The following is an 18,943-nucleotide window of genomic DNA, read 5'->3' on the forward strand; positions in this document are numbered from 1 at the left end:
CCTCAGATTGCGAGTCGAGCGCCCTAACCACCTGTCCATGCCGGGCCCGTATGTTATGAGTCTTAACTACAAGAATAATTATTATTAAGAGAGGAGAGTGCCTTCAACTTTCAAGCTCGTCATTCAAATGTAAACCGAGTCACTAAATAAACTTACAGGTAAAGATTCAAATTAATCAACTTATATATGTGGTAACGCCAATTTACTTACTACGTATTTTCCAGCATTGTACACTAAATTTTTCAGGAGTGCATATACAGCTATGCCGAAAATCTTTGTATCTCTCTACATCAAATGATCTAATGCTGCTCTGTAAAGTAGAATGCAACCTGCTGAATAATGTGACGTTTAAACGTGGCATGAAGAATAATCAAGGATAACGCGGCCATTCAGGGCCTCATTGAGTCCATACCTAAGAGGATTAAGAGTTGAAAAATCCAATGCTAAGTTCTACCATTATGAATTCAAATAGAGTTTTACGATATTATTTGGAAGAGTTTTTTTTCTTTAAAAAGTGTTAAACAAAAGACTTAAATTATGCTCATACAGTTTACTCTAAGTTACGTCTCATTTCCAAAACTCTAGGACGAACCCAAATTATGACTAGAGCTGAAATTATTACCATCAGCATTGTAATACGTAAGTACACTTCTTTACGTCTAGTCGGTCATACTAACCCTACATTTTCCAGCCCGATACCATCAGTATTGTAATACGTAAATACACTTCTTTACGTCTGGTCGGTCATACTAACCCTACATTTTCCAGCCCGATACCATCAGTATTGTAATACGTAAATACACTTTTTGACGTCTGGTCGGTCATACTAACATTTTTCAGCTCGATACCATCAGCATTGTAATACGTAAGTACACTTCTTTACGTCTGGTCGGTCATACTAACCCTACATTTTCTAGCCTGAAGCCATCAACTCCTTTAAGTCTGATCGGTAATATGTTTAAGTTTCTAGAATGTAACCATAATTAATGTAGTGAGTAACTTTACTTCTTTGAATTTGGTCGGACATAGTAAGTCAACATTTTTCAGCCTGAAAACAACAACATATTATCGAGTAAAGTCACTTCTTACCATCTAGTTTGTCATACTAAATCTACATTTTTTAGCTTGAAACCATCAATCTTTTCATGAGTAATGTCACTTTTTTTAGTACTTTCGGTTATATTCTGTAGCATCACTCTACATTTTCTAGACTGAAAATATTAACATTATAGTGCGTGAGGTCACTCCTTACAGTCTGGCCGGTCATAATAAGTCTAAAATTACTCCCGAAACCGTTAACGTTCTAATGAGTAAGGTCACTTATTAAGTCTGGTCGGTCATTCTAAATCTAGACTGAAATTATGAACATTGTATTGAATTAGGTACTTCGATGTGAATTTCCTAGCCATCAACCATCAGTTTGTATCTCGTGAGGTCACTTCTTTTTGTCTGCTCGGTTACTTTTAAAGTTTCATTGGTCATACTAAACCATTGACATTGCAGTGAGTAATGTTACTTCTTTCCGTCTGGTCAGCGATACTAAATCTACATCTACTAACGTGAAGCCATCAACGCTGTAGTGAGTAAGTCCACTTCTTCCAGTCTGGTCGATCTTGCTAAGCCTACCTTTCCTATCCTAAAATCATCACATTGAAGCTCGTAAGCTTACTTTTAAAGTCTGATCGGTCATACTAATTCTATTTTCCTAGCGAGAAACCATAAACAATGTTGTGAGTAATGTTACTTTTTTAAGTATAGTCGATAGTACTATGTCTACATTTTATAGCTTGAAACCATAATCATTTTAGTCAGTAAGTTTACTTCTTCAGTTCTGTTTGGTCATACTAACTCTACATTTCCTAGCCTAGAAACATCAATATTTCTGGGAGTAAGGTTATTTATTTGAATCTAATCTTGCATACTAAGTCTGCATTTCTTAGCCTAGAAACATCAATATTTCTGGGTGTAAGGTTATTTATTTGAATCTAATCTTGCATACTAAGTCTGCATTTCTTAGCCTAGAAACATCAATATTTCTGGGTGTAAGGTTATTTATTTGAATCTAGTCTTGCATACTAAGTCTGCATTTCTGAGCCTAGAAACATCAATATTTCTGGGAGTAAGGTTATTTATTTGAATCTAGTCTTGCATACTAACCCTACATTTCCTAGCCTGGAAACATCAATATTTCTGGGAGTAAGGTTATTTATTTGAATCTAGTCTTGCATACTAACCCTACATTTCCTAGCCTGGAAACATCAATATTTCTGGGAGTAAGGTTATTTATTTGAATCTAGTCTTGCATACTAACTCTACATTTCCTAGCCTGGAAACATCAATATTTCTGGGAGTAAGGTTATTTATTCGAATCTAGTCTTGCATACTAACCCTACATTTCCTAGCCTGGAAACATCAATAGTTCTGGGAGTAAGGTTATTTATTTGAATCTAGTCTTGCATACTAACTCTACATTTCTGAGCCTGGAAACATCAATATTTCTGGGACTAAGGCTATTTATTTGGATCTAGTCTTGCATATTAAGTCTGTATTTCTTAGCGTGTAACCATGGACATTGTGTTGAGTAACGCTGATTTTTTTATGTGTAATCGGTAATATGAAATCTACATTATAGTTAATAAAATTACGTCTTTAAGTCTCAACGGTCATATTAAGAGTATATTTTCTCTTCTTTGAATATTGTCGGTGATAGGTGATACTCTGTCTACTTTTCGTAGCTTGAAACAGTTATAATAATCCATTAAGGTTACCCTTTTAAGTCTCATTGGTCATCAAATAACACAATATCGCGTGTATTTATTGTTGTTTTTTGTTTGAAGTTAAGCATAAAGCTATACAATGGACTATCTGTGCTATGCCCACCACGGGTATCGAAACCAGGTCTCTAGCGTTGTAAGTCCGCAGACATACCGCCGTGCCACTGGGGGGCATATCGTGTGTAGCAGTTAGAAAACAAATAAAAAAACACAGTAAACAGAAAATGTTTTCAGAAGTCCTCATATAGAAGAAACTAGTTTCTCTACATTCGTGTGTCCTCTTCAGTTCACGTGAGTTTGTTTGTTTGCTTTTGAATTTTGCGCAAAGCTACACGAGGGCTATCTGCACTAGCCGTCCCTACTTTAGCAGTGTAAGACTAGAGGGAAGGCAGCTAGTCATCACCACCCACCGCCAACTCTTGGGCTACTCGTTTACCAACGAATAGTGGGATTGACCGTCACTTTATAACGCCCCCACGGCTGAAAGGGCGAGCATGTTTGGTGTGACAGGGATTCGAACCCGCGACCCTCAGATTGCGAGTCGAGTGCCTTATCCACCTGACCATGCCGGGTAGTTCACGTGAGAGAGAAAAGAGCCCATTAATGTGTAAAATCTAGCTTTTCCAATATCAGGACTTCTTAAAGTGTTTTTATTTTTTCGTTTACTGTGGCTTTTGTGTTGTTCTCATCGGTTATAGTAAGTAAACATTTTCTAACCTGAAATTATCAACTTTAGAGTGAGTAAGGTTATTTATATATAGTGGTTCATACTAAGCCGAATTTTTCTAGTCTAAAATCATCAACATTGTAATGAATAAAGCTACTTCTATAAATCTGGTCGGCGATACAAAATCTACATTTTATAGCTTTAAACCATCAACAGTGAAGTGAGAGTAATGTATATATTGGGTTTCTACTCCCTCTCTATGGTCAATAAATTTCAAAAAATTTAAATACTAATAAACACCAAAAAATAGGATTAAATCTTCAAAAATAATTCTAAATTATGAAAAAAAGCAAAAAATAGGTTAAAAATAACTAGAAATAACTCAAAATTGCTAAGAAAATATCGAAAGTAACAACCATGAAAATTTTATTTCGTTACCCTACCCTCCAGACCCTTTCTCCATTAGGGATATAAGGTTTCTGTCTCTAACTTGTAGGGTTGTATTATTATTTAGTATTTTTTGAATTAGTGGACAAAATTGTGGTAAATTACCCGTTTATGCAATACAACTGCTTCTACTCGTTTGAAGGAATCAGCCTAGAAAAATATCGTAAATATGTTAAAAATATCGTAAAATTATCCAAAAATGTAAAAATACATTGACAAAAATGCTCTAATTCTACGTATTAAGTTAAAATAACCCCATTAACTCAATAACTATAATTAATAAATTTATATTAACTTAACTTGTTTTTTACATCTTATTAGATTCATAGTTTTGTATATTTATTTTTTGATTAAACAAATATTCTTTATATTCATTGAATATTATTCCGTTTTTAATAACACGTTTTTTAACATCTTTAGACTTCCAAGTTTCTAGGCCTAAGCTCTACAATTTTTTTGTTTACCATGGAACAACATAAGAACCGTCTTTTCGATAGTCTGAAGCACTAAATAAATTAATGATTTTTATATCCTTATACAGGTTGTCTGTTTTTATCTCGTAAATATAAGAACCGGTATATTGTTATAATCATGTTAAGTCATCGCCATTCTTTTGTTTGATGATATCCATGGTGGAAATCATACATCAGTGTTTTCGGATGCTCATGCCAACGTAAATTGGTTTAAGGAAAATTATTTTTGTTCTATTCATATCAATAGTGGATTCTGTAAATGTTGCTCTAATCTTGAAGCTTGGTTTAACTATTAATTTTTCAATTTTTTTACATCAGAACACAATTTTCATTTACTCATTTTCTAGTGTTTCCATAGTATTTCCTAATACAGAATTATTTAATAATTTATAATTTTATATAATTATTAGTGCCGTTAGTTCTCATTTGTGTATTTATATCAATATATTTCTTAAGCCAATCAGATTGTTTACCCTAACACTATTCTTCAGTTTCATTCCTAATGATAAATTTTGTTGAAGATTTCTTTAGTGAAGCACATAATTTTTCTTATAATATAAAGTTGTAATTAACTATATTTCTTTGGTCGTTATTATGTTCTCTGGTGATATAAGTAAATCTGAAGGATAATCATGTTATTCTTTTGGATAGTCCAAATCTACTTATGAAATCATCACGTACTTTTATAAGATAAATATTGACTCACTGTCCATCCATATAGGTTCTTAAGAATTAGATAAACTAAATGAATAGATTCTTTATTATACAATCATAAGGATAAACTCATTTTCTTATTATAAGATCGAGCTTATCGTTGCTTTCTGTTTTAGAATTGCTCTTTATTAAAGTTACTTGAAAGTTTTTCTAAACTACTGGCCGTGAATCTAAATGAATCTATGAATACTAATTTCATATTACAGAATTTTTTACTGAATGAAATATATTTTGTTGTTGTTTTTTAATTAGATCAATTTATTTATCACCCAGTCTAATTCGTTTATAAATAGGTGACTCTCATATCTGCTCAATTATATAAATAAACATTTTCCAAAAGATAAGCTCGATCTTATAATAAAAAATTAGTTTATCCTTATGATTATATGGGTTATTTCGATGAATGCAATTAAACACAGTTACCACTAAAAGAAAAGTGTTACACTTTACTGAATGAGTGAAGGATTTCTATACAGTAAATTACAACTTTCGTGGGCAGGTTACCTATATTTTCTGGTTAAATTATCAAGTTCGTGAACTTTGGTTTTTACATCTATTGGTTTATCTCCATACTTATTATAATTGAATTTCGTTATGATTACCTTATAACAGATATGAAAAATATCATTATTTCTAAATTCTCAATTTTCTTCATCAGTAAATTATCTACTTTCTTATTAAAGTTAACTTTTCTATTTCTTCAACTTCTCTTTTAAGCATTGTCATGAATTCAGTTTCTGCATTTTGATTCTCTATAAACTATAGAATATTTATAATGGCCATGAATATACTTGATATAATAACAAAAACTAACTCAGAGTTTCGTGTTTTTGATAATCCTTTGTATGACTCTTAAAAGATTTAGATCACAGGTATCAATCTTTCGTATTAAGCATTCGAAATCAACATATATAACAAAAGGAACTCTTAATGAATTATTCATATTCTTCAATTTTATAACTGAATCATTTAAGGGCATATCAATCTTCACAGTTACCTTTGTCTTACAGTCTCCTTTATGTTTCTTTACTCTGTAATCAAATACTGCAGACATCTATCCCATAGATATATTTTTGATTTATACTTTATTACTTGACTTTTAATTAATTGAGATAAATCTTTGATAAGACAATAATTTGCATTAGTTTTATATATAAAGGATTAACATGTCGCTTTAATATTAGCATCCGATGTGAATATGATAGCCAGAGTTTTGGTTGGCGAGCATTTAAGTACAAGCGACAATGGAACTATTAGGTTTGGGATTTTACTAAATGTAGAATTAAAGAAGAATAGTACCCTGATTCCAAATTAGATTAAAGAGTTGAGAGGGGATCTTGAACATATGTGGGAAGCATTTAGGAGAAAACTGATATGCATACAGAACATATATATATATATATATATATATTCTCTACAAGAAAAAAAAGAAATGGAGTGGAATAAACCAGTATGGTTTAGTAAAGGTTTAAGAGATCATATTGGAGATAAACATAATAAATTCAAGAAATTTAAACTTACTGGAAGTAATAAGGAGTTGGAGAACTATAGGAAATCAAGAGAGTTTGTTAAAAAGTAAGTTAAAAGGGCAAAAAGAGGGTTGGCTGACAGAGTTAAATCAAACACTAAGGAATTATTTAGGTATATGATGGGTAAACAAAATGTTAGGATTGGGCCTCTTAAAAATGATAGTGGGGAGCTGATCTCAGAAGATTATGAGATGGCAAACTTATTAAGTTACATGTTCTCTTCAATTTTTACGAAGGAAGATTTGTTTTTTTTGTAATTAAGCACAAAGCTACACAATGGGCTATCTGTGCTCTGCCCACCACGGGTAGCGAAACCCGGTTTCTAGTTATGTAAGTCCGCAGACATACTGCTGTACCTTTGGGGGCATGAAGGAAGATACAAGTATTATGCCTCAACCAGAGCACTTAATGTATGGGGAAAATATTGATATAAAATATATCATTTTAAGTTCTGAGATTGTAAGAGAAAAATTGGGAACCTTAAAATTGATAAATCCCCTGAACCAGACAACTTTTATTCTAGAGTTTTAAAGGAACTTAAAGATTTTATTTGTGAACCACTAGCTAATATTTTTATAGGTCATTTAGTAATGAAAGAGTATTAGAAGATTAGAAGTTGGCTATAGCTAGTCCAATATTTAATGGGGGTGATAAACATTGGCCACGCAATTATAGGCCAGTTAGTCTTACATCAGTAGTTGGAAAGGTTTTTGGAGAGTGTGATTAAAGATCCATTGCAGAGTAACTTAAAATAAGTTGATATAGTGTCAAAGAGCCAGCATTGTTTCATTAAGGGAAAGACTTGTTTAACAAATTTTCTGACATTCTTTAAGGATGTTACTGCGAAAGTTGATGAAGGAAATACTGTGGATTTGGTTTACCTTGATTTTCCGAAAGCATTTGATAAGGTGCCTCACAAAAGACTTGTTACAAAAATTAAATCTGTGGGTGAGGGAAATGTTATTAAGTTGGATAAAAAATTGGCTGGAGAGTAGAAAGCAGAGAGTAGTAATAAATAGAGCTAGATCTGATTGTATCATAGTTACAAGTGGTGTACCTCAGGGCTCTGTGCTGTGTCCTCTGCTGTTTGTGATTTATATTAATGATATTGAACCTGGAATGACTAACAACATTTTGAAGTTTGAGTGGCTAACTGTATCAAAGATGCTGCAGACGTTCAGGGAGATTTGGATCCTTTAATGCAATGAGCCAGTACGTGGCAGATGATGTTTATCCAAAATGTAAAGTGATGCATGTAGGTTTACAATTAAAATTATTGTTACAATTTAAATGGGAATACATTAAATACTGTGGTTGAATAAAAAGATCTTGGTGTTGTGATCGCAAAATCACTTGAGTCATCTAAACAGTGTATTGTGGCTAGCAATAGGGCTAATAGGATTTTGGGTAGCATCTATTAAAATATTGAATACAAGACAAGGTATATTATTGTTTCACTTGTAAGGACTCATTTATAGTACTGGTTACAGTTTTGGATTCCCTTTCTCAAGAAAGACATTGAACTGTTGGAGAAGGTTCAGAGAGGAGCCACTAGAATGATACCTGAATGGTGAGATTGTTCTATGAAGAGAGACTAAGATCTCTAAACTTGTTTTCTCTGAAGATGAGAAGGGTCAGAGGGGATTTGATTGAGGTGTTTAAGATTATTAAGTGTATTGATAATATAGAGTCACCAAACTTTTTGTGTTTAGCAGTGAAAACAATAGGACAATGGGTCATAGATTAAAATCTTGGCAGCATAGGAGTTGTCTGCAGTTTACACAGTATTACTGTTCAAACAGGGTGGTTAGCTTTTAGAATGAGCTGCCTTCAAGGGTGGTTGAAGCAGAAAATTTAACTGAATTCAAGAAAAGATTGGATGAATACATGAGTAGTAACATTTTGTCCATTTAAAATTTTATGAAATTATAAAGACTTTATTTATTTGTTATTAGTTGAAGACAGAAAAGGAATACTGAGTGTTTATAATAAAGGTTTTGAAACCATGAAAACTCTTTAATAATAATGAATTTTATGGTTTCCATATAATAGTGTATAGCTATTTCTCGAAGTGACTACAAAGCACGTTCACACCAACTGTATGTTTGGTTCCCACATGGTAATTTATAGAAAGCACCTCAGGGTCCTATAGGTCCTTCTGGAAACGGTTTTAAATTAACAGATTATGGTAATCATGAAAATAAACAATTAAAAATGTTATAGAAGCAACTGATAATAATAATATTATTAATATTATTGCTTATGGAAGAATATGTCAGTAGTAAAACCAAAATCGATAAAAAACTTTGAATAACATTCTCAATAGAAATAAAAACGGTTTATATGTACCGAAAGGATTGTTATTATTCAACGATAATTTTGATGGTGATAACAAAACTATAAAAAAATGTAAAGGAACCGATAACAGAAACTGACAGAGTCAGCCAAAAATATGTAGCTAAAAATATTATAAGAAATAAGAAAATTCTTGACCGAATCGAAAATTTTTGATAAAACGTTACAACTTAATATAAGTGCATTAAAAAGAAACACGAAAGAGTCAATTGGTAATACTAATTTAAGTATTAATAACTTTGAGACTAAAACTGCAGAAAAATTACAATATCTAAAATATTTGGAAAATGATTCCTTAGTACTGACTAAAGATAAGAACCTCGATGCAAATAAAGATACAATAACAAATTTAATAGAACGGAATATAGATGAAGATGCAGTTAATAAAAATATGTAGATAATATAAATCAATTAACCAAACGTTGTAATATTTCAGAAATTGACAAAAACATAGTAAAATTTGAATCTTAAGTGGATATTTAAATAGATTATATAACTATAAATTTCGATTATATGCTATTGGAAGTTTAGCGAATAGTAATTTTTTTATTAATAGAACGACAAATTATGATTTCATATATGCAAATATATGGATTTGGAACACGGAAGCTAAGTTCTTTTTTATATTAACACCTGCCACACAAGCCAGCACAGCATCTTGACGTGGATTTAAAAAAAATAGTCATCCAGAAAAGGTCTGGGTTGTTTTCAATGAACAAAAAGAAAGCGTTTGCCACTATTTTCGAGATCTTGGTCACTGGACCCGTGGCCATGAGAGCCAACATGGAGAAGTGTAAAGTAAAATAATGTAGCAATGAAACATGCTTGAAATGTTTTAGACGTGGTTGTAGATGTGATGGTTTAAGTGTAGTGATCAAGCTAAACCTTCGGTCCAGGTTGGATGAGAGAAGAACTTATTCGAAGATATCCCAATCGATTTAATATACCAGCTGAATCTGAGATTCGTCAATTGATTACTTCATTGAACGTGAAACATAAAACAATGGTCACAATAGTTATCTTCAAAAAGGAGGATTGGAAAAATATATAAGAAATTATTAGTTTGTTTACTTTGTAAAACTAACGGCACAGTAAAGCTCGAAGATGCAGTGTTGAAGTTGAAGCAGAAGCACGATGCGTTACAAGATTCTCAAATTAAAAATGTCATCACTGCAATGAAGAGTAAATATAAGAAGGATGATATAATGCCCAGTATGATACTAACATAGTAGATTTAATCATTATATATTTTCATAAAAAAGTTAGTTGTTTTTTCGTTTAATAAGTTGTACCGAACTTCAATCACCGAAATCTATCGAAATAACCCTAGATCACCGTTTTCCGGGATGTGTTGACCATCCTAGGCTCTGTTCTAAAGGATACTGGGCTAACTTATTCGAGGGACCCTCTACATATTTTGAAATACCCCAGAAAGACGGTGAAAGACTGTTGGTTAAAAATGATCGTAGGTAAAATAAAAGTATCAAATTACGTTGTTAGAATTTTTACGAGTAAAGTTTTGTATTTTATAACTTTTCATCTTTTTTACAATATTGAGCTGTGCTCATCCAAAAGGTTAGAACCGTTTATATTGTATAAATGGGGTTTCTGCCACACTTTGGTCCACTAATTCAAAAAATGCAAATGTAAAAACAACACCAAATAATAGTCCATGCCTCCAAGTTGGAGACAGAAACCCTATGCCCCTAATACGGAGGAGTATGGTGGGAAGGACAAAGATATGAAATAGAGGATTGTTGTTTCGATGTTTTTTTTGGGGGGGGGGGATTTTCAGTTTTTTAATGATTTCTGGCTATTGATTAATGTTTTCGATAACTTGGGGTTATTTTTGATGATTTTGGCCTATTTTAAGTTGTTTTTTGAGCCATCATTGTTTGTTTTTATAACATTACCCATTTGTTGACCTTAAAGTGGGGAAGAAACTTTATATATACACAACTAGTAAGTAAATACACTTCTTCAAGTCTGGTCGGTCAAACTAAGTACACATTTCCTAGTCTGAAACCATCAACATTTTAATGAGTAAATTTACTTCTTTAAGTGTGGTCAGTCATACTAAGTCTATATGTTCTAGCCTGAAACAATCAACATTGTAGTAAGATTACTTTTTAGTCTGCCCAGGCATATTAAGCATACATTTTCTAGCCTCAAACCATCAACATGGTACTCATTAAGGTTACTTCTTTCAGTCCGGACGGTGATACTAAGTGTACATTTTCTAGTTCAAACCATCAATGGTACTCACTAAGGTTACTTCTTTCAGTCCGGACGGTGATACTAAGTGTACATTTTCTAGCCTCAAACCATCAACATGGTACTCACTAAGGTTACTTCTTTCAGTCCGGACGGTGATACTAAGTGTACATTTTCTAGCCTCAAACCATCAACATGGTACCTCACTAAGGTTACTTCTTTCAGTCCGGACGGTGATACTAAGTGTACATTTTCTAGCCTCAAACCATCAACATGGTACTCACTAAGGTTACTTCTTTCAGTCGGACGGTGATACTAAGTGTACATTTTCTAGACTCAAACCATCAACATGGTACTCACTAAGGTTACTTCTTTCAGTCCGGATGGTGATACTAAGTGTACATTTTCTAGCCTCAAACCATCAACATGGTACTCACTAAGGTTACTTCTTTCAGTCCGGACGGTGATACTAAGTGTCCATTTTCTAGCCTGAAATTATTGACATTGTTGTGATTGAGGAACTTCTTTGATTCTGATCAGTCACAGTAGGAGTACATTTTATAGCTTGAAGAAAATTACATTGTGCTACGTAAACTGAGTACTTTAAATTTAATCGGACATAATATGTATGAAAACATCAGCGTTATAGTGCGTAAGGTTAGTTCTTTAAGTCTGACCGGTCATACTATGTCTTCATTTTTCATCCTGAAATAATCAACTATGTAATGAGTAAGGTTAGTTGATTAAGTCTGCTTGGTCATACTAATTACATATTTTCGAAACTGAAACGATCAGTATTATACTGAGTAAGGTTACTTCTTTGAGTTTGATTGGTGATACTAGTCTACAGTTTTTAGCCCGACATCATCAACATTGTATTGAGTAAACTTAATTCTTTCAATCTGATCGGTAATACTAAAAGTACATTTTATAGCCATAAAAATCAACATTATATTATGAAAAATTTTCTTTGTGTCTGATCGTTCATACTACGTCACCCCCAGTGGCATAGCGGTATGTTACATAGCGGTTTTGATACCCGTGATGGACAGAGCACAGATAGCCCATTGTGTAGCTTTGTGCTTAACTTCATAAAACCAAAGCATCAAATACATTTTTTCACAAATGAGCATAGTTTATAACCAAGAAAAGTTTGTGTATATTTCTTATATTTCACGGAGTTCAATAGTAAATACCAATTTTGCTATATAGAGTTAACAACTATAATCTTAAAATTATCTTTAATTACATATCAAGTAATTATTCGTTCACATTTTATAAATCCAACACATTAAATGATTATCATTACAGAATATACTTTACAACAACAATGTAGAATCACAGACATAATAAGTATTACACATACTGAAACATTTATTAACAACACTTCAAGCATTAAATACACTAATATAGTATTTACATAATCATTTTTAGTTTATAAAATACTGGATTGCAATATTTAAGTTAGCTTTCATACAACCTTTCTACATCATGTCCATATCGCTATTTGTTCATTTCAGTTAGAGTCTATTTTTCATGTAAATACTATAGTGAAACAAACACTGGATTTATCACGAGCAAATGTAATACATGGTGCTAAAGACATGTTACTACATAAATAAACGAATAAAGGATTCTATAATGTACATTATTGCCAAACAATTATTTTGTGACATCAGCTGTATTATTTGTTCACACAGTGCAGTCAATGCAAACTAGCCATGTAAGATTTCAGTTTGTAGGCTCAAAAATACTAGTTTATCACTATTTTACATTTAAAAACATCTATTTTCCTCACATAAATTCTGAAACACTGTTACGGTAACATATAATGCATTATCTTTCACTTCACTTATACTTTATAAAAAGATCATCAAATATATTAATCTTCAGTTACAAATCAGTGTTCCATGATTATATCATGTAAAACTCATCACAGCCCAATATGCTCTAAGCAGATATTAATATATGTAAATAAAATCACAGACTTAACAGTTATCACACATAGTTAAACATTTATTAGATACACTAACATACTATTTACAAAATCTACAAACATCTTAATTTATAAAGTACTGCATTATCTCCTTTAATTAGCTTTCATACTACTTTATACATTATGTCCATGTTATTACTTGTTTAGTTCATTATGCAAGTTTTTAATATAGTGTATAAACGAAAAGGTAAGTGTACAATTCTTACTTATTTAGTTCATTATGTAAGTTTTTAATATAGTGTATAAACGAAAAGGTTAGTGTACAATTCTTACTTGTTTAGTTCATTATGTAAGTTTTAATATAGTGTATAAACGAAAAGGTTAGTGTACAATTCTTACTTATTTAATTCATTATGTAAGTTTTAATATAGTGTATAAACGAAAAGGTTAGTGTACAATTCTTACTTGTTTAGTTCATTATGTAAGTTTTAATATAGTGTATAAACGAAAAGGTTAGTGTACAATTCTTACTTGTTTAGTTCATTATGTAAGTTTTTAATATAGTGTATAAACGAAAATGTTAGTGTACAATTCTTACTTGTTTATTTCATTATGTAATTTTTTTATATAGTGTATAAACGAAAAGGTTAGTGTACAATTCTTGTATTTTGCCGAGTTTATCCTATTTTACAACAAAAGCATTTTACGCTCACTACTCAATAAAATTAAACTGTGTGCGAAATACAGCAATTGGTCAAATGTTCAACAGGGTCAGTTTAGAAATATTTGGAAAATATAATTTATATTCATCTTACGTTAATAATTCAATAACAAATAGTAACTTTATTCTGTTCAGACGAAAGATCAAAGACCAGATAATTATGTGTCTTTTATGATAAATTACACACCATGAATATCAGTTTCTAACAAATACGTTTAAACATCTAATACAAGACTCCATTTATATTTCTTATATAAAACTTATAAAACTCAAGTTTCATCATAGACCAATACGTTTTAAGCAGATATCATTAGCATACGTAAGTAAAATCACAGACCTAACATACTGAAACATCTATTAATAAAACTTCAATAATAATATACACGCACTTGAAATCCATAACTAATTTGACTGTTCCCGTCGTGCTGGGCATTAAATATTTTGACCTTCATTATATCCCTTCCCTATCACTTAAAACTGACATATTTACCTATAGCCCAATATGCTATCGTCACTGTATGTAATTAAAATCATAGATTTAACAAGTATCACACACACTGTGAAACACTTATTTACTAAACTTCAAGTTATGAAAAAATATTACTTTATCTACAATTTATCAAAAATAATGTGTGTGCATTCTACCTTTGAAAATTTTAAGAACAAAATCTGTAAAATAACTGTGATAAAAATATAATTTTATTGATAAAATATTTCAATTTTGTTGCTTATATTATTTCTTACAATAAAAAATATGGTGTACATATCTTTTCTTTCACAAGTTATAAATCCATCCCGTTTACTGCACAATGTTTACCATTACAGAATATACTTTATAACCGAAATAAGTTGTATGTTCACTATCCTTTAATCTAACTTAGTTAACAAAGAACAGATTTTGTATGTCACTGAACTTGACAGTCAGCAAAAAACAAATTTATCTATTCTTTCACTTTACATGACGATAACGAAAACTATATATACATTCATAATATCCTCTTTCTTAAAATGTGAGGGCAGTAGTTAGGGCACCACTCGCATGGCATGCTATTAGAGGGCACCACACGTGTGTCAGACCAGGAAGGGGGTGATGTCACCAAAAACGATGACGTCCTAGTTCAACAAAGTGTCACCAGAGGGCGCCTTGTTATGGACGTGTAGCTAGACCGCCATGGAGTATGAAAGAATGACGTCATAGTTCCACAAATTTTCACCAGGGGCGCATTGCTAGACCGCCATAACAGGCGGCCATGATGGATGATTATGTAATAGTTCCACGAAATAAAGGATGTGTTGCTAGCCGCAATGACATTATAGTTCCATGGAGTGGGACCAGCATAAATTTGATCAACATGTCTCAACATGAATATATTTAAACAACCAATTTAAATCACTTATTTATTAGTTAACTACATTTCCTGAACATTTATATTTAAATCATCCTAAAAAGGACATTTAACACTAATTCATTAGTTCTATAGATTTCCTGACCAATTATATGTCCTGAAAAAGGATGCTTGACACTAATTTATTAGCTCCATACATTTCCTGACTATTTATATTTAAATCATCCTGAAAAGACGATATCATGAAATAATTTAAACTTACTGTTTGACTCTTTAATTATAAATCAAGTGATTATTTCCAAGATTTTCAGTGCTTATTTAATATGCAAGACTAAACATTTCATTTCACACATGATACTTTTATAGTTTTATCTTATGTTTTACAAAGGTGAATGGTGTTCTACATATACATCGTGTTACTAAAACAAATGCTCCCCAGTGGCACAGTGGTATGTCTGCGGACTTACAATGCTAGAAACTGGGTTTAGATACTTGTGGTGGGCAGAGAACAGATAGCTCATTGTGTAGCTTTGTGCTTAACTTCAAACTAAAGTAAATTGTTTTTCAATGTGTCTCAACGTATGATTATGTCATCAATAAAACGTTAAATTATTAAATATTATGCAATAATTAAGCTTACACTTTCACTAGTTTGACTTTATGCTATAACTTGACAAAATATGTCATTTTACACATGATACTTTATAGTTTTATCTTACAGGAGTTTTACAAAGGCACATACTACACTTCCACATATGATCAATGTCTATATTTAATTATGTTTAAACCATTATTTTAATGACTGTCCATAGGATTTAAACAAATATGCTGTGACAAAGTTACTATACTTCCACATATGATTACATCATTAATGTCTAGATTTATTTATGTTAAAACCATAATTTTGCATATTTAACATCTTTACTAATTCATTTTGCCACAACTAAATGAATGACTTACTGTTTATTCATAGATTTACTATAGAAGATTAAAATTACATAAAACTTTGAGACTTTCTAACCCTATTAGGCATTGATCACTGGCAAACACACCTCCAATCTTCTGTGTGTACAGAAATCTAGTGAAAGTATGGAATATATTTCGAAACTGTTCATAGCTTCTTTCAGACAATGTTTTGTAAGACACTTGCTGGAGCCCCATCCACTTTTGTAAAACATGAGATAAAACTATAAAAGTGTCATGTGTAAAATGAAATATTTTGTCTTGCATATTAAATAATCGCCGAAAATCTTTGAAATAATCACTTGATATATAATTAAAGGGTCAAACAATAAGTTTCAATTATTTCATGATATTGTCCTTTTAGGACAAGCATGTGTGGGGAGAGGGTTTTCTGTAGACGAGGATATCATGGTACCAATCATGAAGAAAGAAACTAATTGCTCAGTGTATGGTTTATGATAATTTGGTATTTCAAGGCACTGAAGTTCACGAATTCGAGGTCGACAAAAGATTACTCAAGTAATGCAGTGAAGCACAGGCCAGATATCAGGACATGCTTCTGGATAAAAAAAACAACAGTCAAGAAGAACAAATCTAAATGCGAGGCAGAAGTAACCAAGCAAGAGTTCATTCGCGAATAGCAAAAGCTTAAAATACTGGAAGATGAAGCACAGTCATGTATGAATGATTCAAAATTATTTGATTAGTTCCATGTTTTTTATTCTTAGTTTTTAGTGTTCTAAATATGTTTAAGAGCATGCTGATGAACACATTTCTCAGGTGAATAAGGTCTTTGGTAACAAATATGGTTATTTCCATTGTAAGAGGCTGGAAAAGTGTATCATAAACTTAAACGATGTGATACAGTCAAATCGGTTGACTGTTTAATTAACTTTAAAGCATGTTGCTTGTAATTTTTAATGCATGGGCTCTTTGAATGTCATAGTAAAGATTCAGCATGTACCAATTCTATATTTCTTAGTCTGAGATCATCAATGTTGCAGTGAGTAAATTTACATCTTCAAGTCTCCTCAGTTATAGTAAGCCGACATCTTCTAGCCAAAAACATTGTAGTGAGAAAAGTTATTTATTTTAGGCTTGTTGGTGATACTAAGTCGACAATTCCTAACCGGAAACCAACAACATTACGGTTATTAAAGTGATCTTTTTAAGTCTCATTATTTGTTCTAAGGGTATATTTTTTAGCCTGAAGAAAAATCAACCTTGTACAACGTAACATTGCTTACCTAAGTTTGATCAGACATACCAAATGAAAATTTTCTAGCCTGAAATCATAAATATTGCATTGAGTTGTTGTTTTTTAATCTGGTCGGTCATATTATATCTACATTTTCTTGTCATATTATATCTACATTTTCTTGTCATATTATATCTAAAGTTTTGAGCCTGAAAAAATAATCCGCATTGTACTACGTAAGGTTTCTTCTTTAACTCTGATCAGATATATTAAACTTACATATTCTACGCTGGAATAATCACCATTGTGACAGTAAGTCTACTTTTCTTAAGTCTGGTCTGTCGTACTATGTCTACAGTTTCATTCCTGAAACTATCAACGTTGTAGTGAGTAATGTTATTTATTTTAATCTAGTTGGTCATATTACGTCTATATTGGCTAGTCTGAAAAAATTAACACTGTAGTTCGTAACGTCACTTTCAATCTAGTCAGTAATATTACCTCTAAATGTATTTGCCTTAAGCCATCAACATTGTATTCAGTAAGGTTTCTCCTTTGAGTCTGGTCTTTCATACTAAGTCTACATTTCATAGCATGAAATCCTCAACATTGTACTGAATACGGTTACATCTTGAAGTGTCATTGGACATACTAAAAGGTTACTTTTTAAAGTCTAGTCTGTCATAATAAAGTCTACATTTTCTAGTCTAAGACTATCAAGATTGTGTCAGAAAGGTTACCTTTTAAAGTCTGGTCTGTCATAATAAAGTCTACATTTTCTAGTCTAAGACTATCAAGATTGTGTCAGAAAGGTTACCTTTTAAAGTCTAGTCTGTCATAATAAAGTCTACATTTTCTAGTCTAAGACTATCAAGATTGTGTCAGAAAGGTTACCTTTTAAAGTCTAGTCTGTCATAATAAAGTCTACATTTTCTAGTCTAAGACTATCAAGACTGTGTCAGAAAGGTTACCTTTTAAAGTCTGGTCTGTCACAACAAAGTCTACTTCTTATAGTCTAAAACTAACAACACTGTTTTGAGTAAGACACTACTTTGCTTCTGCGTCTCTGCTGTTAAGTCCGCATTTCTCATCCTTAAACCATCAATAATACATTAAGGTTACTTTTATGTCTTCTTTGTTATTCTAAATATACATTTTCTAGCCTGAAACCATCTACATTGTAGCAAGTAAGGTTATCTCTTTGTGTCTTTCTCTCATGAAACTACCTACATTCTAGTGAGTAAATTTACTTCTTTTAGACTTGTCGGTGATACTAACTCTAACTGAGTTTGCACTATCTCCTTACCTTCAAAACTTACACGCTCCATCTGCCCCAGTTTGGGTAATGGTAACGGTCAACCCACCCAGAGTAAAATGGATGAACCTCACTCTGGGGAAGCCACCTTGCTGATCTTTCCAACCTCCAGTAAGTATGCCATGATCAGCGAGATGAGGCTCATCTTAGCTGGAATCCAACTACATTGCAGTTACCTCTTTAAGTATTATTATTCATACTAAGTGTACATTAGCCTAAAGAAAAACTCAACGTTGTATTAAGTAAAATTATATTAGACAGCGGAAGTCACGTGACGCTGCTGGCGCATTG

General features: G+C 32.0%; 2 protein-coding genes across 3 annotated transcripts in view; both read right to left on the reverse strand.

Annotated features, from left to right (window-relative positions):
* The window catches only part of LOC111088462 (dehydrogenase/reductase SDR family member 13-like), a 38,415-nt gene that overhangs the window by 13,187 nt on the left and 6,285 nt on the right, over nt 1-18,943 (reverse strand). The window lies entirely within an intron of this gene.
* The window catches only part of LOC106470096 (protein NipSnap-like), a 71,468-nt gene continuing 70,994 nt past the window's right edge, over nt 18,470-18,943 (reverse strand). For both annotated transcript variants that reach the window (XM_022398662.1, XM_013930623.2), the window contains one exon: nt 18,470-18,480. The gene's annotated coding sequence lies outside the window, so the exon portion shown is untranslated. The remainder of the gene's footprint in view (nt 18,481-18,943) is intronic.

Source organism: Limulus polyphemus, unplaced genomic scaffold, assembly GCF_000517525.1.
Source record: "Limulus polyphemus unplaced genomic scaffold, Limulus_polyphemus-2.1.2 Scaffold3819, whole genome shotgun sequence".
Classification (NCBI taxonomy): domain Eukaryota; kingdom Metazoa; phylum Arthropoda; class Merostomata; order Xiphosura; family Limulidae; genus Limulus; species Limulus polyphemus.